This window comes from Leucopleurus acutus (assembly GCF_964270905.1).
Source record: "Leucopleurus acutus genome assembly, chromosome: 14".
Classification (NCBI taxonomy): domain Eukaryota; kingdom Metazoa; phylum Chordata; class Mammalia; order Artiodactyla; family Delphinidae; genus Leucopleurus; species Leucopleurus acutus.
Window position 1 is genome coordinate 33,028,833 of NC_139156.1, and position 24,230 is coordinate 33,053,062.

Here is a 24,230-nt window from a genome sequence, read left to right on the forward strand (position 1 = left end):
TTAGTTTTTTGAGGAACCTCCATATGTTCTCTATAATGGTTGCACCAATTTACATTCCCACCAACAGTGTAGGAGGGTTCCTAAAGGTACTAACTCTTGCTACCACATATTGAATACTGATTATGTGCCAGATATACAGATGAAACTTTTTTCCTATATTAGTGTTCACTAACAATATTATATATTTATAATATATATTATACATATACATTATATAATATATAAATAGTATATTATATATAATATTATGTAATTATATATATTTGAATTATATATTGATTCTTCTCAACATGTTTGTATGATAAGTACTATTATTACCCCATTTTACAGAAAAGGAAATGAAAGAGCAAAGAGGTTAAATCACTTGCCCAAAGTCACACAGCTACTATTAATTGGAACTCAACCCATATTTGTCTGATTCCCAAATTTAAGCTTTTAAGCACACAGTAGGGCCAACCTATTCAGAAAAACTGAATAGTGACCCAGATTGTAGAATCTGATAGATCTGAGTTCAAATCTCAGTATTGCCACCACTGGCTGTGGGATCTTGTTCGAATCACTTAACCTCTCTGGGTCTCAGTTTCTTTGTGTAAAATGAGATTAATAATGCTAACCTCACAGGCTTTTGACAAGGTCGGGTGAAATTGTGTCAATGAAAGCATTTGATATGAGTAAGTTATCAAACAAGTATGTGGGGTTATTATCCTATCCTAATCTCATTTACTGAGTTAAATTCCATCCTCCCTCCCCAACTGGCTCTTGTCTCTGATTCTTCCTCCTCTGTTTTATCTCCCTTTGTTGTAAGGGTACCCAAGATTTGTTTTAATCAGGTGTGATAAGACATGCAGACATGGAAATAACTGTCATGAAGGAATAAGGTGTGATAGTTTCCTGGAGTATAAAACAGGAGGCATGGCACACCACGCGGGGGGGCCATGTGGGGAAGCGCTAGGGTTGGTCAGGAGGCAGAGGGAGTAAAGAAAAAATGTGGACAAGAGCCTTTATTGCACTAGTTGAATAATCTCAGTGGGCTTTGGGGCACTGGAGCTGTCCCTAATTGTCTGGTACCTGCCTCTGAGATGATTAGTGGTCGGGAATGTGAGAGCCCAGCAGAGGAGGTGGTTGGAGATATGGGCTCTGCACTGGTTGGTTTATATGTGAGAGAGATGGTCACAGGTGAGTCATTTACTCTCTCTAGGAATTGGCTAACCCTGGGAGGGGCAGTCCTTCCAAAGTCAGCAAGGGCCCGGATGTCAAACCTTTAGAATAAAGAAAATAAAAAGACATGCTGAGTACATCCTTCCAGCCACTCCTCAATAGGAAGCAACTGACTGTGCTCTAAGAGCACTGGGAACAGCATGGAAGCCTGGGTAACCGCCCATTAGGAGTGGTGGTCTGCAAGGAAGGGAGTAGGAAGGTCAGTGATTCCAGGAGAATTTCAGCCCTGGCACTATTAGTTTACCAAGATTCCAAGCCCATCACAGAGTGGAACCTAGGTAAACAGGATGAAAGGCAGCAAGTTGTACTGCTTATGAAAGCCTCCTTGAAGGCAGGACCCACGATTTATTTATCTTTCTATTTCCTTGAATGAATGATTATTCAGTAGGAAAAACAGCTAAAATGGCCTTATAAAAGAGAAAAGATAGAGCTGTGGGCTGGTACTTTTCTTTACTCTAAAAAAAAAAAAAGAACTTTGATTTGCTTAATTTTTTTTTTTTTTTTTTTTGCGGTACGCGGGCCTCTCACCGTTGTGGCCTCTTCCATCGCGGAGCACAGGCTCCGGATGCGCAGGCTCAGCGGCCATGGCTCACGGGCCTAGCTGCTCCACGGCATGTGGGATCTTCCCGGACCGGGGCACGAACCCGTGTCCCCTGCATCGGCAGGCGGACTCTCAACCACTGTACCACCAGGGAAGCCCTGATTTGCTTAATTTTTATTCCCAAAGGTAAGTAAGCTGAGTTTACACATTTTCACAACTGTCTTCAATATTGAGAAGAAACTGAATTAGCTATGGATTGGAGAACGTTGCTTATGTCCCCAAAGGAAGAGTCCCTTCTGGCTCATGATGGTGGGAGAAATTGAACCAGCCATGCTTTCTTTCCCTGGTTAAATTTTCAGGTGAGGAAAAAGGATGTAATTGATGATGAAGATGTTGGTGATGATAAGGATAATGATGATGGTGATCTAGTGATAATGATGATGATGACGACTGACACTTAACAGGTGTTTATAATGTGCCAGTCACTGTTGTAGGTGCTTTAGAACCATTACTCCATCTAATCTTAACTAATACATTGTTTGGTTATTATGGACTCCCAATTTATAAATGAGGAAACTGAGACACAGAGGCTAGGCAGCTTGCTCAAGATTAAGAGATTAATCTGGCTTTAAACTGAGGCATTCCATGCTGCTAATCACTCCACAGCACTGTTTCCTTGCTTCAGAGTGGTTTCTTGAAACAAAGATGATCTCAGCTTATTCACACCCTGGCAGGCAAGAGGTGTGTAAGTGCAGAACCCCAGTGAGGTGATGTGTATTGAGCCTTTGTGCTAGCCTGGTCATGTAACCAGGGTTGATCCTTGGAAGAGCTGTGGCGTATGGGAAGTTTGTCTCTGGGACATGGAAGGAAGAGAAATGGGCTAAGATCTGGTTCTGTCATGGATGAGTTGTATGACATTGGGCACAGCTCTTGAGAACTAGGTTCTGGTTTTCAAAGGAAGCTCTTGCACTGGGTGATCTCTACGGATCCTGTCCATGTCAACTGCCCCTGCCAGAAATCCTATTAGAGGCTAGATTATTAGAAAGGCAAGGAGAGTGTTGAGCAGGTTCTTGAACATCCAAACATAGTAGGGAATAGCTATTTGGGTGCCCTGAGGAGGTCTGAAAACCTGGGGCTTAGTTGCCTCCTGTTTCACTTTGTGCCATATGCCTGTAGCTGGCGAATGGATAACATCACTCGTGGCTATTCCTGGATGCTCAGAAAACCTGAAAAGGAAGGAATGATTATTTAGTGAGAAGAATATTACAGAAGACACTGGGGAGGGCAGGGTAGGGAGGAAGGACTTTTCATTATTTTGGTCTTAGAACACCCCAGTGGATATCGACTAAGGGCAGTACTGCCTTCCTGGGAAGTGTTTGGAAATGGATAAGAGCATTTCTGTTCTCACCCTGGCTGCAGTTGTTGGACTGGAAATGCTAACATCCTGAAACTCTTGGGACCTCCACACACAACGAAGGATTGTCCAGGCCAGCATGCTCTGAGCGTTCCCACTGAGGAAGAATAAAAGAAGTTCTCATAGTGGGGAACATAAAAAACTTCTTTGTGCATTTTTCTGAACATTAATCAATAATCCATTAACTCGGGGAAGCTGAATGCTCTTCACACAGAATCCAAAACAAACTGACAGATATCCTCCGGCAAGAACTCTGGAGAGGCTGTGTGGCCTTGGACAAGGCATTTCATTTCTTTAGGCCTCAGTTTCTCCATCTTTATAGCACTAACATTCTATAACTTCCTAATTCCTCTCCTCAGAAAGGAGAAATACCTCGTAAAAATCAAGGCTTGGACAGCCGTTGTTTTTCTCATTTTGTGTATGGCAGATACATGTACTGTAGTTAACTGAAATGCATATGGCAAAGCTTAAATCCAAAGTATACAGAAGCATACTTTATTGACTCTACTGACTATAGTTAATAATACAGTGTTGCATATTTGAAAGTAAATCTTGTAAGTTCTCATCACAGGAAAAAAATTTTTGTAACTATGTAGAGTGATGGACGTTAACTAGGCTTATTGTGGCGATCATTTTGCAATATTTACAAACATGGAATCATTATGTTGTATACCAGAAACCATACAACGTTATATGTCAATTATACCTCAATTTTTTTTTTTTTTTCGGTACGCGGGCCTCTCACTGTTGTGGCCTCTCCCGTTGCGGAGCACAGGCTCCGGGCCCAGCCGCTCCGCGGCATGTGGGATCTTCCCACACCGGGGCACGAACCCGTGTCCCCTACATCGGCAGGCAGACTCTCAACCACTGCGCCACCAGGGAAGCCCTATACCTCAATTAAAAAAAAGTATTCAGAAGGGACTTCCCTGTTGGTCCAGCGGTTAAGACTCCATGCTTCCACTGCAGTGGGCATGGGTTCGATTCCTGATCAGGGAACTAAGATCCCGCATGTTGCATCGCGTAGCAAAAAAAAAAAAAAAAGGTATACAGAAGCAAATGATCCCAGACTGTTTTTGATAAAGTATGATTTTAGCCATTTAGCATTTTCTCTGGAAATATATTTGAATTTTTCAGAGTCAAACAACAAAAATGTAGGCAAGACCATGGTAGGCCAACCTTCTTACTGGCTTAAAAAAAAAAGGTTGTTAGGGAATAAAACAAGCATAATTCTAAGTCACGGTCAAGGTGAACATAATTGGTCCAGAAAGCGGTGGCTCTAAGAGGCGTTGCCCCAGAGTGAGACTTGTTTATTAGAATATAAATTTGAAAATATGATTACTCACCTTCTTTCTTCTTCTATTTTATGCGTGAATTATTCCCGAGATAGTTATTAGCAGTCTTTTTTTTTCTTAAAAGAGACACTCCTTCATCCTTTCAAGGAGACTATTAACTGCCTTTTTTGTTTGTTTGTTTTGCTTTGTGACTCTGAAATTAAAAGGAAAAACATGTAACTAGACTGCTCATGCTGGAAACTTGAACTTCATGATGTTGGATTTCAGGCTTGTTGTTTTTGTCTCATCCCTTTAGAAAGGCTCCGTTTTGTTTGGCTTTATATTCTCATTCTGGAAGAACTACGAGCTTTCCATTGCTATCCGTGACTTGTGGCCTTTATTACACTCATTCGTTTCAGTAGAAATGATGACCCAAGAAGGTTGGAATTTGACCCCAGAAAATGACAAGGGAATGACGGAACTGGTTTTGACCATAGGATTAGTGCCCTGCTGGTCCAGGGCAGGATGGGCATCAACAGTGGAAAAGCACTGGGCTTTGACGCCAGCCCCGCTCTTGGCCTCACATCTGCACTGCCCCTACTGCTCCCAGCAGTGGAGCGAGGAAGATGGAGGAATCAGTACTTGCTGGGCCTCCTATGGGCCAGGTGCTCAACTGATCATCTTACCTGGCTTGCAAGTGAGGCATTATCATCCTTACTCTGAGGAGCCAGCAGCTCACAGTGATTAAACAACTTGCCCAAGACCATACAGCTTGGCTTCAAATTGACTTCTATCAGTTTCCAAATGTTTATCCTGTAATTTCTTACTTTTGATGTATATGAAATTATAGACAGTTCTTGAGACCTTGTCTGTGTGAGGCAACTATTATGTAAAATGTCTGTATGACATTGTTTGTTTATATATATTGTATGAGGCACAGAAGTGACCGAGGCTGACCCAGCCCTGGCTCTGGAGGCTCTCTGGGGAAACCTGGGGGATTCCTTGGTCATCCCAATCCAGTAGGATGCAGTCTAGTGTTGTGGCTACAACTCAAGTCCTGGCTTTGCCACTTACCATCTAAGTGACCTTGGGAAAGTTTTTATACTTCGTCATCCTCTGTTTTCCTCATCTGTAGAATGGAGATAATACTAGTACCCACCTCACAGGATTGCTATGAAGAGGAAATGAGATACTGTAAGATACGTTTAGCATAGAAAGTTATTATCATTCTGATCTGTCTCCTGCTATTCAAGGACCTTTATAAGAGCCTCCACCTCCTGAAGCTGTCAGAATGACTGAGGGAGGGGGATGAAAGGAAACATCAAGCCTGAGGATGGGGGAGAAGAGACTAGAATGGCAGCCTGCCTGACCCAGACTATATCCCTCACCCCCAGGCCTGGGTAATAGGTACCCTAATTCTAGTCTGAGGGTGAATCACAGCCCAGAGATGGTACTTCCTTCTGTCCCCCTCCTAGAATAGAGCCAGATGTCAGAGGGACTCTCAAATGAGAGCATCAACACGCTGAGATGATTGTTCAAGTTTTTTTCAGGAAAACAACACTTTCCCCCTTTTGTTCCTCTTCCGGACCAACATTGAAGTGAGTTGTGATGGACATAGGCTTAAGTGGAGTATCCATCATCTGACATTTGACTGTAATTATATTGTTCAGATTAGAACTAAGTAAACACTGGATTTTTTTCTTTTTTACTGTGGACAAAGGAATCTTATTTCTTACTCAGCACATTTGTCTCAGCTGACTCATTCAATAAGTGTGTATGAAGTGTGTTCTCCATATGAGGCACAGCATGGCACCCAAAGAGCTCCTGCCCTCAAACATCACACGGTCTAGGGGAGGAGCCAAGAATTAAACAAGAGGAAACAAGTGAGGTGAAGGATGAGTTAGGGGACATTCAGGCTGGTGGGGCAGCAATAGCAGCAATAGAATCCAGACTAAGGTGTCAGGAAAGTTTAAACTAAACAAGGGGCTCCAACTCTGCCTTAATCTATCCTAGCAGCCTCCCCAGGGGCCCAGCTTCCCTGTGGATGTCAGATGGCTGCAGCAGTAGAGAGTGTCTCACTGCAGGCCCTCTGCTCCCAAAGACCTGGGAAAGCTCTTCACTCTTTTGCTTCCAAATTCTCACAAAAATGGCCAAGGTTCTAAGAAATAGTTTCTAGGGAAAACAAGGCAACAAGGAGAATAATGCCAAAAAAAAGTTGCAAGAAGAAAAAGTTTTCATGCCTCTGTAGGGAAAGATAAACTTCTCCTCTACTCTCTTAGGTTCAGTACCTGGACGGTGCAAATTAAACTGACAAAAGGCAGTTTAACAAGAGTGAAAAAAAGTATTTAATTACATACTTATGCATAGGCGTTCACAAAGAAATGTGACTCAAGGAGGTGTAAGAATTGGGGCTTATGTATCTTCTTAACAAAGTATGGAGAAGAGGCTAAACAAAGTAAAAAGGGGTTTGGGGCCTCTGGTGGGGGGTAAGTTCTGGGAGGTGACTAGGGCATGTGTGGTAGATAAAAGTTGTTTAGTAAGGTTTGTTATGCAGATAAGGGTCCTCTCAGGTGACAAGAATTTTCTCCCTAGTAGTTCTTTTCATGGTACTAGAGACAGAGACACGTTTAGAAATGGAAATTTATTTTACCTTTACAAAGGGAAATTTATACTCTGCTTTTAGGTAGGAAGGGACAGGGCAGAGAGATAGTTGCTCTTAGCTCAAAACAATGCTAAAAAAAGTGGCATATTTTGGGGTTACATAGTCTGATCACCTTCATTGGGCCGTGTTTGGGTATTGGGCATTGTGCTTAGAACCTTTATATCTATATTACATTATATCATTTTTTTCTTCTATTTTCATTTCCAGTTTTATTGAGGTATACTTGACATACAGCACTGCATAACTTTAAGGCATACAACATAATGATTTGACTTACATACATCATGAAACTATTACCACCATAGGTTTAGTGAACATCCATCATCTCATATAGATACATCATATGTCATTTATTTTTCACAACAACTCTATGAGGTAGGTATTATTGATATGCCCATTTTTTTCAGGTAAGAAAATTGAGGCTAGAGAGGTGAAATGAATAGGTCATAAACCTAGCCAACGGCAGAGCTAGGATTTGAACCTAGGAAAATGAAAAAATTAATTGATCATTTCTTAGTAAGGGCAATTTTTTTGCAGGAGTGGAGATGGGAGATATTATTGTTCCTAAAAAAAGGGTCTTTAGGGAGAATCAAGAAAGGGATCCTTGGGAGGAATTGTAAATCCTTCAGCATCTGGTAGTGCTGGTCACAGAAGGAGCCCAATTAATATGAATGGAGTAAAACAGTGAGGGAGGGCATGAAGAACAGAGTGAAGGAATGCATCCCAGATGGTCTCTCTCAACTTCTCAGGATCCATGCAGCCTTTTCTCCTACCAATCCCAGTCACAGGCCAGCTGGCTCTATCTTCTTCTCTTGCATGTTGCAGCTCCCAGGAATTTGGGAAGTATGGTGGTTAGTTTCCCCCATTCTCTCTGGTCCCTGAAATTCTGACTTTCACAGTGCTGGCTGTGGCTGGAACTCAGTCTCCATGGCTTCTCCAGACGATGCTTCCCTGGAAGACAAGACCATAGGATCGTTCATTTCAAGCATCAGAAGATTATAATAAAGAGCAAATATCAGGAAGTTATAGAGGCTGTGTAACCTTAACAAGATCCTCTGGAAATGGCCCACCTTTAGCTCCTGACATCCTATAGCATCGTCTTCCCAGAGTCAGACGACAGCCTTGCCACTTGCTACCTGGGTGATCTTGGGCAGTTATTTAACCTTCCAGACCACGTCTGTAAAATGCACCCACTTCTTCAGGTTGGAGTTAACACTCAAGAAGTTTGTATATTTGAAAGTCTTAACACAGAGAAACTGCTAAATAAATGTCATATAGACTGAATTGTACCCCCCGCCCTCCAAATTCAGATGTTAAAGCCCAACCTTCAATATGACTATATTTGGAAATAGGCCTTTAAAGAGGGAATTAAGCATAAATGAGGTCATAAGGGTTGGGTCCTAATCCAGTATGACTTGTGTCTTATAACAAAAGGAAGAGACACTAGGGGTACGTTAACAGAGAAAAGACAATTTGAGGACATAGTGGCCAACTACAAGCCAAGGAGAGAGGTTTAGGAGAAACCAAATCTGTCAATACCTTGATCTCGGACTTCTCACAGTCTCCAGAACTGTGAGAAGACAAATTTCTGTTGTTAAGCCACCCTATTTGGAATATTTTGTTATGCAACCCTAGCTGACGAATGCAAATGTTAATTACACTTCTTTTTCTTTCCTTGGTTTTTGAACACACTCAGACATTCAAAGGCAAATCAGAATTTGAACTAGAAAAATTTGACCTGCTTGAGCCCAACTTGAGCCACTAGGACTCAAAACTTGGAAAGACAGCAAAGGGAGGGCAGTCTGTCTTCTCAGTGTCATAGTGAAACACTCTTTACAGGCCTGCCGAGAATTACTGAATGATCTAGGCTGAGTAGTGGGCCTTTGCTTGAGTTTCTGTTCACTATTGACCAAAGGCCACTTTGAAGTTACACCAGAACCTATAGACTTGTATCCTGTAGAGATGTAAATGAATTATGAAAGGTAGAAAACATAATCCTCAAGTTATGGCTCTATTGCTTGTAGGACAATCAATTTTTTGTCTAATCCAACCATCTCATGCCAATATCCTTTCTGCAATGCCTGTATAATTCCAATTCCTCTAATTCTCTTTGGAATCAGTTTTACCACCCTTTGCTAATGAATTGAATAAATCTCCAACATGTGTTCATTCTATACTTGTATAAGAGTTATATTTTTGACTTTTTGAAGAGTATACTTTAAGTGCAAGGAATTCTAGTATTTCTAGAATATAAAGATCATACTTCAAGGTAATAGAAGGCCTTCTTGGATTGTAATTTGCTTTCTTATTTCTAGGTTTTCTCTGTTTCCATATTAGCAGTTTTAAAGCACTAAGGTTAAGGAAGCATAATAATCTATTAGTTACAGAAGAATTTGATTCCCTCAATAGACAGAGCAAACCTGAAGCCAAATGGTTTTCATCTTTTATTTACTCCTTCTCTCCTTCCCACCGTGCCATGTACTGACAGAGCCCTTTAATCTGGGCTTGTTATTCTAGTTCTTTGTCCCAGGTGGTGGGAAATATCTGATAGGATACAGGGTATGAATGACAGCAAGAGGTTCCTCCAAGGCCAGTTTTATTGAAATAGGGGGTGGAAGCTTTAACCTAGTGGCTTTTGGACTGTAGTTCTTGGGCTTTGCATCTACTTCCCTAAACTTTCCCTCTCTCTGCCTCTCCTCCCCATAAATACACATCAGCCAGAACAACTCCATTTATACACTAAGGTTCAGGTAAGATTTCATTTGAATGATCCATTTCTTAGGAGATTCATTTAACCCGAAGAAATGAAGTTTTAATGATGGCAGAGGCAACTGTGGTATAGTGGAAAGAATCCTGAAGTTTAGGACACATGGTAAGTCCTTGCTTTGCCCTTTATCACCTGTGTAATCTTGTGCCAATTACTTGATTTCACAGTCTTGAGGTCCATATTTATAACACTACCTTGCAAAAGAATTGTGAGTGTTAAGAGAGATCACGTAAAGTGACGTGTGATTGTGAAGCGTCGCTATGAACAACTTTTCAGGCATTGCCAACATACAATGGAGGAGATGTTTGGGGACCATAGGAGGAGCCCCTAGAACTCCTCAAATCATGCCAATTAGGTGGCCACCTAGTCATACGGCTATTGATTTTAACCTTAGCATATGAGCAATTGCTCCCTCACTAACTTATATTCCTTTTGCCACCCATCTGGTTCTCTAGTTTCTACTTAAAATTTGGAAGTTTCATGGAAACTCGGCAGGAACAGTTTTTATGAAATGTTTTCTCCAGTGGAGCAGATTGTGCTGCTCATCCGAGTCAGTTCTCAAATGAATTTAACACTCAGCCCTGCAGCCTTCAGGAAAGGCAAGGAAGGCAAAAATGGAGGTGTGATGAACGGTGCCAACTGGGCTGTCTCATGCTTCTGACTCATTTCAGAACCATTATCATGTCAATAGAAACATCCCCTCTATCCCCATATTTTTTGCAAGGAAATGCTATTAGTAAAACAAGGTCCAGAGAGAAGCAGCCCATTAACACTGTGCTCAGGCTTAAAGACAAATCAGGGGTAAACATACAGAGATACCCTGGTCACTGGATGAAAGGGAAGAAGTAGCATTGGAAAGATGGGAAGGGAAAAGTCTATGTACATAAAGTAGGGCAGATATCACACAATAATAAATAGCTATTAATTACTAAACATTTACTATGTTCCTGACACTCTGCTTAGACATAAATTATCTTGTTTGATCCTCACGATTGCTGTATTAGTCAGGGTAGGCTAACTGCCATAACAAACAATCCCCAAATCTCAGTAACTTAATAAGGTAAAGGCTGATTGCTTACTCACATCCCCATCCTCCCCAGGACCTTGAAGTTCTTTACTGGACTCTATATCCTCCAGCAGGTGAGGGGAGAGGGAGAGAGTGCTCGTGGGGAGGATCCCATGGGAGGGTTCTTTTTTTTTTTTTTGATTATTTTTTTGGCTGTGTTGGGTCTTCGTTGCTGTGTGCGGGCTTTCCCTAGTTGCTGCGAGCAGAGGCTACTCTTTGTTGCTGTAAGCGGGCTTCTCACTGTGATGGCTTCTCTTGTTGCAGAGCACGGGCTCTAGGCACGCGGGCTTCAGTAGTGGAGGCACAGGGGCTCAGTAGTTGTGGCTTCCGGGTTCTAGAGCGCAGGCTCAGTAGTTGTGGCACATGGGCTTAGTCGCTCCGCGGCATGTGGGATCTTCCCAGACCAGGGCTCGAACCCGTGCCCCCTGCGTTGGCAGGCAGATTCTTAACCACTGTGCCACCAGGGAAGCCCGTGGGAGGGTTCTTAAGGTCGAGGCCTGTATGTGGCACACATCACTTCTGCCCACATTCCATTGGCCAGAGCTCAGTCACATGGCCCTACCTAACTGCAAGGGAGGTTGGGAAATGTCCACTACGCATATGACCAGGAGAAAAAGGAAACAAGGCATGGTGAACACATAGCGTCTGCCATAACAACTCATCATTGCCCCCATTTTACAGATGAAACTGAGTTTTAGACAAGTAAAGTAACTTGCCTAATAGCACATAGCAAATGAGTGGTAGAACCTGGATAAGGTCTTGGTATGATACATTCTTGGTAGAGCCCAAGAACATGACTGCAGATTATTAGACTTTGCAACTAAGAAAGAAACTGTCTCTTCTCCTGAGCACTTTCCCTAAGCTTCGGCATTTCCTGAAATTTGCAAGGTAACATGTGGATGTGATGGTTTTCAGGACTGTAATAGAGAGACAATAGTGGGTAAGGACAAGAAAATCCAAGGGTGGTACCTTCGTAATGTACTTGATTCCCTCCAAAGGTGCAGGTCTGGCTCCCTGGCTTGGTCCCAGGTGTTAGATGATAAAATTGAGCTCATCTTGTGCTGCTGCAGACCATGAACCTTTAACCATTGTACATTTTCTCAAAGATTTCTTTAAGATTCTCTTGTTTAATAGCATCTGCTATGATATAGCTGCAGGGACATCTACCACATTTTAGACTTGAGGACAGGGAATTAGAAGCTACACCACCACTTCCATGTCCCACTGAGCAGTGGTGTCCCAAGTGTGTCACCTGAGGCTTTTACTTCCCTATTCTGTGTTCCGGGCATGTAGAACTATGAATATCTCCATAAACTCACCCTGTTCTCCAGGCCTTCTCATTCATTGTTTCTTCAGCCCAGATGGGTCTAGAATCACTGGGGTGGGCCTAGACATTGGGAATTTTTTTCACTCCCTTGGTGGTCCTATTTTATGGCCAGGGAAGAGGACAAACGAAAGGATTGGTCTAAGCTGATCGTGGCCAGTCACATTCTCCTTGGCCAGACGGACAAATGAATGTACTCCTTATCGTTCAAGATAGGTAAGATTTTGGGGAGTTCACTCTCATGACCACAATTATTTTTCTGATTGTCCTAGACTGGCTTGAGTATCTTTCCAAGGGCTCCTATAATACCTTTAACCTATTCCTATCATAGAACTAATTAGTCCATATTACACGATAGACCAGTCTAGGAGATGCTACCCTACCAGTTTGGAAGACTGTCTATTCCCAGTGTGCTTTTGTAGCTCTCTAAGGCCTCCCTGAGGCTACCACTGCTCTGCAGAACACAGAAGGGTTGGTGGTGGGTTCTGGTTCCTTGCCCCAAGTCTAAAAGGTGGTACAAATGGCACCTTTCCAGGGTATCTTTATATCCCATGGAAAGAATGACAGCTTTTAAAAATGTTGACCCCTCTGTATTTCCCTATGTCTCCCAATTTTAGACCCCTCCAAATGGCCCGGCCTTTCTATGACATCCCCAGCTCCCTACTCCTGCATGAATTCCATGTCCAAATGAATGAAGGTTGCTTGAGGCCAAGATTGCCCAGCACCTCACCGAGGAGAAGGCCCAGGCTGATGCCATCCCCAAGGCCAGCGCTGTGAGGTGTAGGTGCCTGGGCAGCCCCCTCACCGGGGAACCATCATATATGTAGGACTCACAGATTTCAAGCCTGGCTACTGGATTGTTGTCCACTATGATGAGCCACTAGGGGAAAATGATGATAGTGTGAATGGGGAATAATACTTTGAATGCCAGGCCAAGTATGGCACCCTTGTCAAGCCATGAGTTGTGACAGAAGGGGACTTCCCCGTGAGGACTATGGATTGGATAAGATGTGATGCCCAAGAAAGGACATCCCCCTGCTCCAGGTCCTGACCCATCCACTCATTGCCCCTCCCTATGTGTGCCCAAAACCCATTTTTATTTTATTCCCCTTTCCCTTACCATTGACTTTTTTTTTTTTAATTTATTTATTTAGTTTTTACGTGGGCCTCTCACTGTTGTGACCTCTCCGGACGCGGAGGCTCAGCGGCCATGGCTCACGGGCCCAGCCACTCCGCGGCATGTGGGATCTTCCCTGACCGGGGCACGGTCTCGCGTCCCCTGCATCAGCAGGCAGACTCTCAACCACTGCACCACCAGGGAAGCCCTACCATTGACTTTTGAGACCTATGCATTCAATTTGCCAGAAACCTGGGGGGAAAAAACCTACTGTCTTTGGTGATACTGTTTGTTTTTCTAGCATGCCCACCTCCTCTTCTCCTTCCCAGCCTTGAGGTTCTGTTCAAATGTTATCTCCTCTAACTTGAGCTCAGAGTTTTTAAGCTCTCCAGGGAGAAAAGAAACAAGGAAAGGGTTCTGGGAACATTATAAGGCTGATGCTGGGCCTGCTGATCCAGCCACCAGGTACCGTGGACATGCCTTAGAGACAGGGTGGCTCTGTGTGTGTGAGTGTGTGTAAACTGAAAATTCTGGGCGCTGTAACACCAGAAGCACAGGCCTGTTTGGTGCAGAGGTTGCAAGGTGGGCGCAGAGAAAGAGACATTATCTCCTGACGCTCCCTAAGCATCTCTTAGGACTGTCAATGGTTGGCTGTCTTGGTACTGTAGCAATATCCAAAATATACAGAGGCTCACTCTAGACAACTGAACTTTACTTCTTTTACGCTAATGTAAAGCAGTGCAAACAGCAGACAGCAGAGCCCCTTGGTAGACTGACCAGACTTTCTGTTTTCTTCTTCTGTCAGGCAGTATTAACTAATTAACAATTAATAGGTTAACCACTCTGGACTCCGTTCTCCCAGAGTTCTTGCTCTTATTAACGGGACAAGTACACTAGTAAGAGTAGAATAGACTCTCCTGATCAATAAGACAAAACTTTAGAATCGTTATGGTTTGAGCACTGAAACAAATGTGGCTTCATTTTGCACCAAAGGCAGATGAAGCAACACATGCCAATTAAATTGATGAAACAAAACTCCTTTAATGTGATATCTTATTTTCTTCTTCATATCGCCCATGTGCTGAACTCATTCGATAAACGTAGACTGAGTGCTTGTTATGTGCCGGGCACGCTTGTCGGCACTGGAATGTGGCAGGGAACCGATAGAGATGTTTCTGCCCCCAAGGAGCTTCTTGACTGTGAGTGGAAGTTCTTACTCCATTCCCAGAATCTCTCCTTTGCGGGCATCTAGCTGTGTTAGAGGGAATTCAAAAGCAGCTTTAATATTTCCCCTGAACAGGTAATCATTATGGGAAGAAAGGAATTGTGACTTTGACCCCTACGAATGGAAGGATGGATGTCTTTGTTTCATGTCTGTTTTCTATGTGTAAGAAGCAATCAGCTTCACTGATTATGTACTGTTGAGGGTGACCTTTCCATTTTTCTGTCTTGGAAATGCATTATTTAATGTGAAGCATGTACTGGTGGGCTGCAAGTACAAGGAATTCTCAGGATAATGTGCTTGATTTTCCCCCTTGAAATCAATTCACATTTATTAAGCGTCTTTTATAGAAGCGGCGTGGAACAAGGTGCTTCACATACATTATCTCATTTAGTCTCATTTAAGCCTCCCAATCACCTCTGATGTAGGCATCATTAGCCAGCGTTTTCAGACAAGATAAAAGGGGAATGAGGAAATGTGCACTCAAGGTTCTGAAAAGTGCTAATTCACTTCCAGGGGATGAATACGCTTCCTATCCAGTTTCTATTAGATGGATTTCAATAAACATTTTTAATATTAATACCTGCCTCACATTTGCATAATCCCTTCAACTTTTCAAAGCACTGTCACCTCGTTCACATCTCATCTGATGCTCATACTAGCCCTGTACTAACAGTCGAGAACTATTTGATGGCATCGTTTTTTCGAGCCTACATCTCTGCAGGGGAACTTGCTTTGGTTGCCATAGCTAATGTTCATGATGAAGCCAATAGGAATCTTGCTTCCAGAAATCGAATCCACATCTTCATTTGCAGGGTCTCCCTGGGAGGGTGTGATCTGCTGTTCAGTACAGAAGTGCACATCGGTACTCTCCTACCAGAGCTAATCACTATGGTTACATCTGCCCCCAACATTCCCTAAAGCTCTAGATTTTAGAAATTTACGTGTCTTTACTACCCTGTCCTTGTCTGGATCTTCCTGCCATTCAGTTTGCCCCAGTTAATGACAGCAAAAAAAAAAAAAAAAGAGAAGGGAAAAAAGAGGTTTGTGTGCATGTGCAATTAGGTGCATTTATTCTCCAAAAAACCAGAAACCAGCCTAAATGAAGCAGGGAGGGGGTGACAGCAGATGAAGCATAAAGCAGGTGCTTACTTATTGCTGCAGCTGGTGCCAAGTATTTGGCATAATTTTTCTCCTCATTTCCAATTATTGGCACTGGTGCTTATTTAAATTTTTAGCTGAAGCATCTGAGAAGAGTCTAGGAACTGCTCTGCCCCTCTTTTACAGGAAAGCAAGCAGGCAGTTTCCTTACAAATAGTGTAAGTAAATACAATCCTGAGGATTTTTCTTTTTTCTCTTTTTTACCTCAAAAGGACTCATTGATTATGGAAAGGGAAATTGGTTACATGTCAATGTCAAATTGGCAAGTGGACATTTTATTTGATTCTGCCCAAATTGCCATGGGTTGAATTTTTAATTTGTTTCCCAAGGCTTGATTCCACTGTTCAGACTCATCTGTGAGATTTAGATTTCAGAACTGTGGGTCTGAGCCCACAGCTTCCTCAGGTGTTTTCTTTAGAAATCACGTTGTTAAATTCACCAGTTGATGTGGCACATTCATTTCACTATTGGACTTTCCTCCTTTAAGTGGTGAAGGGAAATGTTGCAACAATATTGAATGCAAGTCATTTGTTGCCCTGTCATTCCACAAATATTTATGAAGAATGAGCACTGTGCCAAAACCTTATGAAGAACAAACAATTGTGCTCCAACAATACCAAGAACCAGGAGGCACGCAAAGATAAATACAATAAGGTCTTTTCCTTTCAGCGGGTTTGGTCCTGAAAGAAAATGAGACAAGAACAAGGAACAACACAATGCAGTTCTAAAGGGAGGAAGGGTAATATGATAAAGAAAAGCACGGGGATCCATCACTTCTGATGGCAGACATAGCATAAAGGGAAAAGGTCTTTGTTGCCCCCCATTAAGGTAATTTGACTTAGAGGATGCTATTCAATTACTGTATTTAAGGTGATATTTGATTTCTGTGTGTTTACCGGACCTTTATCTCCTTCTATTGGCTCTAATCTGTGTTTGAATATGTATATAGTACAGTTATATACACATATATATATATACACACACACAAATGTATGTATGTATACAGAAAAAATATAGTACAATTTTGAACTGACTTTTAAAAAAATTTTGGAATTATATTTCAGGTTGCATTTGAGGGAGGGGGAATGAGAGAGGAGAGGAAAGTTGTAGTTCAGAGAAGGCATCAGGAGACGTGGGTTCTGGTCTTCTTTTTACCTGGGTCACCTGTGTTCCTGGGTCCCTGGGGGCTTAGCCTGGGTGACCCCCAAGGTGCCTTTCAGTCTAAATGGTCTGAATGTGATGCCTCTTGTCTCATGCTGATGGGAGCAAAGGACACTGGAGACTTGAGGGCATATCAGAGGTGTTAGAAGTGGGACAGAAAGAGTGGTATTTGTGTGAGACACACTCAGCCTCTCTGCTTCCTCAGCTTCCTATTTAAATGCCACATCATTTGTAGAAAGCCATAAGTTCAGAACCACTCATAGTTTATAGTGGGCCTGATTCCTTTCAGTTCCCAGCGGGTATAGCACTGGCTCTGAAGAATGTAGAGCATGGCCTAGGAAAACATGTCTAAAAGACCTACAAGCGGGCTAAAGTTTGTGCTGAGCTGTGTCCACAAATCAGCCTTGAAGGCAAAGAAGTGAATTCTGAGGAACAGACAGAAGGAAATTGGGGAAAGTGTGGCGTGAGGGATGCCATGTCTCTCCATAGTTCTTTCCTGTCTCATTTCACAGCCAGTAATTGGGCCCAGGCCCTAACTGGCCACATGCCCAGAGGTTGCTGCTGGTTCCCCAACAATCCCCTCCCTTCAGACTCCTCCTGTCCAGTTCACACATCAGTGTCCTTCCTCCGACATGCCACTCACCCTGTTGCTTCCCTGCATGACAATTTATCATGAGTCCCTGTTACCTAGTGCATCTCATCTCAGCCCAAGTTTCGGGGTCCTTCATCCAAGAAGCATGGTATTAAAACAGGAGCCCTGGGCTTCCCTGGTGGCGCAGTGGTTGAGAGTCCGCCTGCCGATGCAGGGGACATGGGTTCGTGCCCCGGTCCGGGAAGATCCCACATGCCGCGGAGTGGCTGGGCCCGTGAGCCATGGCCTCTGAGCCTGCGCGTCCAGGGCCTGTGCTCCGCAACAGGAGAGGCCACAACAGTGAGAGGCCCGCGTACCGCAAAAAAAAAAAACAGGAGCCCTCACTTTAGCCTTGGCCTTTGCAGCATTAAAGCTGTGTGACTTTGGGCAAGTGGTTAAACTTCCCTTGCTTTCATTTTCCTTCTCTGTAAGATGACTGGGGACTGAGGTCTCCAAGTGTAAATGATCTCTTGGAATTACTGATCCACCGTGATGGCCCTGGTCTCACACAACCCAGGAGTGCCCAGATTCAAATATGCTGACCCACAATCCCAATGGCATCTATCAACTTGGCAGGCCTCGGGTCCCAGGTTTTGGTTTTGGAAAGGTCACCATGCTGGCTTTCCAAGGCCATCTCCTATTATTCTCCATAGCGTTCCTCTGTTCCAGACAAGTCTGTGGTCTCAAGAGCTCTGAATAAACCTGAATGTTTCCATCCTATCTGCCCTGGCTCTGAGCCACTGCGACTGCCAGGAAGCTGCCCCTGGTCCCCTACACCACCCCATGGCAGTCAACTTCCAGACTAAAGCCCAGCTAATCCAGAAGCCCTCACCAGTACCTACACCTAACAATGGCCACTCCTTTCCATGGTGGCAAACTCAATAGCCACATCCTTCGTCTTAGTGGCCTTTGGCAATCTATGTATTTAAAACTTCGAATCATTCCCCCAAGAGTGCTTTTTTAAAAAAACATAATTATCATTGTGCAATAATTCAACAATGTATCATAGACGTTTTCTCTCACTGTCTCAGTCTTCAGAGGGTGTTAATGATGCCTTGGGACTCTGCTAATTCTTCCCCTGTTATTTTTCATTTTTATTTTTATTTCTTTTGGCTGTGTTGGGTCTTCGCTGCTGTGCACAGGCTTTCTCTAGTTGCAGCGAGCGGGGACTACTCTGTTGCAGTGCACGTGCTTCTCAATGCGGTGGCTTCTCTTGTTGCGGAGCATGGGCTCCAGGCACATGGGCTTCAGTAGTTGTGGCACGCGTGCTCAGTAGTTGTGGCTTGCGGGCTCTAGAGCACAGGCTCAGTAGTTGTGGCACATGGGCTTAGTTGCTCTGCAGCATGTGGGATCTTCCCTGACCAGGGCTCAAACCCATGTCCACCATTTATTGTTTGCATTGGCAGGTGGATTCTTAACCACTGTGCAACCAGGGAGGTCCCTTCCCCTGTTATTGTTGGGCAATTGTTTAGTCTTTCAATATCATAACTATCTCAGTACATATGACTTTTTGAATATTTTACATTATTTTCCTAGTGAACTCAGATGCATTGTTATTGTAAGACATAAACTTTTTGTGGCGTCTTGTAGTTCGGCAACACTTGCATGTATCTCTAGCTGACTCACCTGCGTCCACCTCTAACAGGTGTCCCAGACCTCCTTCTCTGTGCCTTCAGCCTCCATGTACTCCCCCTGCCACCCTCACACTCAGAAGATGGCCTTGTCTAAGGCACTGCATGACTTTGCCTCCAAGGTCCCGGCCTCTCCAACTATTGCCTGATTCAGTTGTTCTCAAACTCTAGGTGCATTGAATTGCCTGGAGGGCTTATTAAAACACAGATTGCTGCCCCCTTCCTTGAGTTTCTGACACAGTAGGTCTGGGGTAGAGCTGGAGAGCTGCATTTCTAACAAACTGCTGTGGTACTGAGGTTGCTGGACCAGGGTCCACACTTGGTGAACTCCTGTTGTAATTCTTTCCTCAGATATCAGGGGAAATAGGTTAGCTTCTCTAGCTTTTATCCATCCCACTACCTGTCCTCTGAACCTCCTTCCCATCTTCTCCAGGACTGAGCTCCTACTCCTAATCTGTTTTTTTCTAGTGTCTTCAATCTGCACCACTGAAACTTCCCTTACTCCATCCTTCAAGCCCCCTCCCATCACTGCTATTTTATTTTATTTTATTATTTTTTTACATCTTTATTGGAGTATAATTGCTTTACAATGGTGTGCTGGTTTCTGCTTTATAACACAGTGAATCAGCTATACATATACATATATCCCCATATCCCCTCCCTCTTGCGTCTCCCTCCCTCCCACCCTCCCTATCCCACCCCTCTAGGTGGTCACAAAGCACTGAGCTAGTCTCCCTGTGCTATGCGGCTGCTTCCCACTAGCTATCTATTTTACATTTGGTAGTGTGTATATGTCAATGCCACTCTCTCACTTCATCCCAATGTACCCTTCCCCCTCCCCATGTCCTCAAGTCCATTCTCTACGTCTGCGTCTTTATTCCTGTCCTGCCCCTAGGTTCATGAGAACCTTTTTTTTTTTTTTTTTTTAGATTTCATATATATGTGTTAGCATACAGTATTTGTTTTTCTCTTTCTGACTTACTTCACTCTGTATGACAGACTCTAGGTCCATCCACCTCACTACAAAGAACTCAATTTTGTTTCTTTTTATGGCTGAGTAATATTTCATTGTGTGTATGTGCCACATCTTCTTTATCCATTCATCTGTTGATGGACACTTAGGTTGCTTCCATGTCCTGCCTATTGTAAATAGAGCTGCAATGAACATTGTGGTACATGACACTTTTTGAATTATGGTTTTCTCAGGGTATATTCCCAGTAGTGGGATTGCTGGGTCGTATGGTAATTCTATTTTTACTTTTTTAAGGAACCTCCCCATAGTGGGGAGCCATAGTGGCTATGTTCCCCATAGTGGCTGTATCAATTTACATTCCCACCAACAGTGCAAGAGCGTTCCCTTTTCTCCACACCCTCTCCAGCATTTATTGTCTGTAGATTTTTTGATGATGGCCGTTCTGACCGGCGTGAGATGATACCTCATTGTAGTTTTGACTTGCATTTCTCTAATGCTTAGTGATGCTGAGCATCCTTCCATGTGTTTGTTGGCCATCTGTACATCTTCTTTGGAGAAATGTCTGTTTAGGTCTTCTGCCCATTTTTGGATTGGGTCATTTGTTTTTTTGATATTGAGCTGCATGAGCTACTTGTAAATTTTGGAGATTAATCCTTTGTCAGTTGCTTCATTTGCAAATATTTTCTTCCATTCTGAAGATTGTCTTTTCATCTTGTTTATGGTTTTCTTCACTGTGCAAAAGATTTTAAGTTTTATTAGGTCCCATTTATTTTTGTTTTTATTTCCATTTCTCTAGGAGGTGGGTCGAAAAGGATCTTGCTGTGATTTATGTCATAGAGTGTTCTGCCTATGTTTTCCTCTAAGAGTTTTATAGTGTCTGGCGTTACATTTAGGTCTTTAATCCATTTTGAGTTTATTTTCGTGTATGGTGTTAGGGAGTGTTCTAATTTCATTCTTTTACATGTAGCTGTCCAGTTTTCCCAGCAACACTTATTGAAGAGGCTGTCTTTTCTCCATTGTATATTCTTGCCTCCTTTATCAAAAATAAGGTGACTGGGCTTCCCTGGTGGCACAGTGGTTGAGAGTCTGCCTGCTGATGCAGGGGACACGGGTTTGTGCCCCAGTCCGGGAAGATCCCACATGCCGCGGAGCAGCTGGGCCCGTGAGCCATGGCTGCTGAGCCTGTGCGTCCGGAGCCTGTGCTCCGCAACGGGAGAGGCCACAACAGTTAGAGGCCCGCGTACTGAAAAAAAAAAAAAAAAGGTGACCATATGCATCACTGCTATTTTAGTAATAACCTTTCTCCTACCAACATTACCCAGTTCTAACTAACAAGCCAATGTCTTTCCTCCTGCTGCAAATTTTTCTGAGCTTGAACTTGATCTTCACTTGCTGCTTCTACTTCTTATCCACGTATTTCCTTTTTAATTCCCGGAAATTTCCCAAGTTCCACTACTGAAACTCTCTGGAAAATTTAAAATTACCCTCTTCCCAAATCCAGTGGCCTTTCTTTATTATGTAATAATAGCAGTTAACATTGATTGACTTTTAACTGTGCTCCAGGCATTGTGCTAAGCACTGCGTATATATAATATATATATAAAATCTCATATGAAGATTGTCCTTATATCAATTCTATGTAGAAGGTATTATTTCAGATTTTAAAAAGCTAGGGCTCATAGAGGTTAAATAATTTGCCTAACAGCTGAAGCGAAGGAACCAGAATCAGACCCAGCTCTAATTCTACATCCCACGTCTTTAAACACAACTTGGAACATACATCCCTAAGCACCTATTAAAATGCCAATTCCTGGCTCCAGAGACAGAGGTTCCAAACCAGGGGTGGCTGAGGCCTAGGAGTCTGAATTCTTAATAACCCCCCACGTGGTTCTGAGGTGGGTATTCCCAGAGGCACATACATTCTGAGAAACAGTCCCTCTGTATTGACATAATGGGCCACTTCCTTTCTTTAAACACTTCCCTCGGTTGCTATGATACAACATTTTTCTCTGGCTCTGTGGGCTCTCCTAGTCTGCTGTTCTCAATCTCCTGCTTCCTCTCCTACCCAGATCAATGCCCCAAACTCTGCCCTCTGCCTTCTCCTTCCTCTCCTGCCTGTCCCTAGGAGCCCGTTCACTTGCAGCGCTCCAACTTGGGCAGATGGTTCCCAACCTTGCCCTTCGTGTGCCAGCATCCTGGTGAGAGTCATGGAGCAGCACGACATGATTTTGGAACAGTGATGACCTATTGCCCAGACCCTGGACAAAAAGGTGAGGCAAGTGCCATTGATCCTGGTGCCGCATTGCCCCACACCACCCTTGGACTTTCCTCTTGCCTGGAAGATCCCTGTGTTTTGCAACTTTCTGATCAAATCAGTTCAGCAAAAGAGCTGATTATTTTACACAGTCACACTAATGTGTTAATCCTCCCACTCATTTGCATTGTTAAAGCCGTTTTTCTCTTTTTCTGGGTTCAACTGTTGTTTGCATGTTGACATTTCAGGCTTCACTTAGCAGGTAGGGGGTATTTAGAGGAAAACTGGGACCAAAGAGGAAGGAGGATGAGTTGGTTTGGGAGGGCTCCTTCTCTTCCCCTTGAAAATTTTTGAACCTGAGACTCAAAGGCAGCTGGGAGGGCAGGCTTTGGCCTTTCCGGCCTCCTGCACACCAGGGCAGCGGTAAACAGTAATTGCGGCTGCTGCAGACCTGTCCTAAAAGTGCAGAGGGTGAGGACAGACTGCAGAGCAGCTACTTGACTGGCTTCCTGCCACACTCCACACTCGGAATGGCTGGCTTCTCTTCATCTTTCAAGTATCAGCTTCAATGTTCTCTTCCGAGAGATCAGTCCTGACCACCCCGCTTACGTAGGCCCCTCTGGGTGATTCTCTGTGATGGCAGCAGTTTTCCTTCATTGCATTTTTCACAGTTTGTAATTATCCTACTTGTTTATTCATTTGTTCTTCCTGTCCCTGTTTGGACAGTAAAGCTCAAGAGGACAGAGACTATTCAGCCTTGTTCCCCACTGTGCTTGTAGCATAATGCTGGCTCACAGTAAATATTCAGTGTTTGTAGCAGGAGTGGCTGGATAGCTACACCTCCACCACCTGGCCCTTAATGACTCGTCCTTGAACTGAACTAACTGCCCCCCGCAGCTATCCCAGTGCTGAAAGACTGGAGGCAGTTGGAGAGCAGCTTGCTCACCTCACTGCTGGGATAATGCTGGGAGTGGCCTGGGGTGGCATCAGGAAAATTTATGGAAGACTTTGAAAAAGGAAAATGGATTACTAGGTATCCTGTCTAGCACCCGATCAACTTTTTAAGTTGTATAAAACTGATAGCAATACAAATGAGTCACGTCAATAGGGACGCAAATGAATTTTGTCTAGTGGAGGAGCAATTGATTACTGCCCTGTGGGTATAGATCAGTTTTGCATCCATTTGTAAATTCATATTAACTTTCCTGATTGCCTATATATGTGTGTTCTCTAAATTCTCCTTTGAACTGGGAGGTAACATCTTGCTGCTTGCCTCATGAATTAGCTAAGTAAAAATCTCTGATGTGCAGTAATTTTATATGTGTACAAGAGTCATGATTTTAGCCTTTTAAAAATATTATCTTTTTAAATTGGATTTTATCAAAATCAAGAACTTTCGTGCATCAAAAAATACTATCAAGAAAGTGAAAAGACAACTTACAGGATGGAGAAAATATCTGCAAATTGTTTATCTGAAAAGAGATGAATATCTGGAATCTATAAAGAATTAAAACTCAACAACAAAAAAACAAAAAACCCAATTCAAAAGTAAGCAAAGGACTTAAATAGACAGTTCTCCAAAGAAGGTATTAAATGGTGAATAAGCACATGAAAAGATGCTCAATATCATTAGTCATTAGGGAAATCAAATCAAAACTACAATGAGATACCACTTCACACCAATTAGGATGGCTATAAAAAGAGAAAAGAAAAAAGGGGGGGGAAATAACGTGTTGGTGAGGATGTGGAGAAGGTAGGAATATTAAATGGTAGCTGTTGTGGAAAACAGATTGGTGGTTTCTCAAAGGTTAAGCAGA

General features: G+C 43.2%; 1 protein-coding gene across 10 annotated transcripts in view; it reads left to right on the forward strand.

Annotated features, from left to right (window-relative positions):
- LOC309971473 (protein FRA10AC1) overlaps positions 1-24,230 on the forward strand; it is a 167,142-nt gene that overhangs the window by 92,070 nt on the left and 50,842 nt on the right. For all 10 annotated transcript variants that reach the window (XM_082854475.1, XM_082854477.1, XM_082854472.1 and 7 more), the window contains one exon: positions 22,285-22,429. The gene's annotated coding sequence lies outside the window, so the exon portion shown is untranslated. The remainder of the gene's footprint in view (positions 1-22,284; positions 22,430-24,230) is intronic.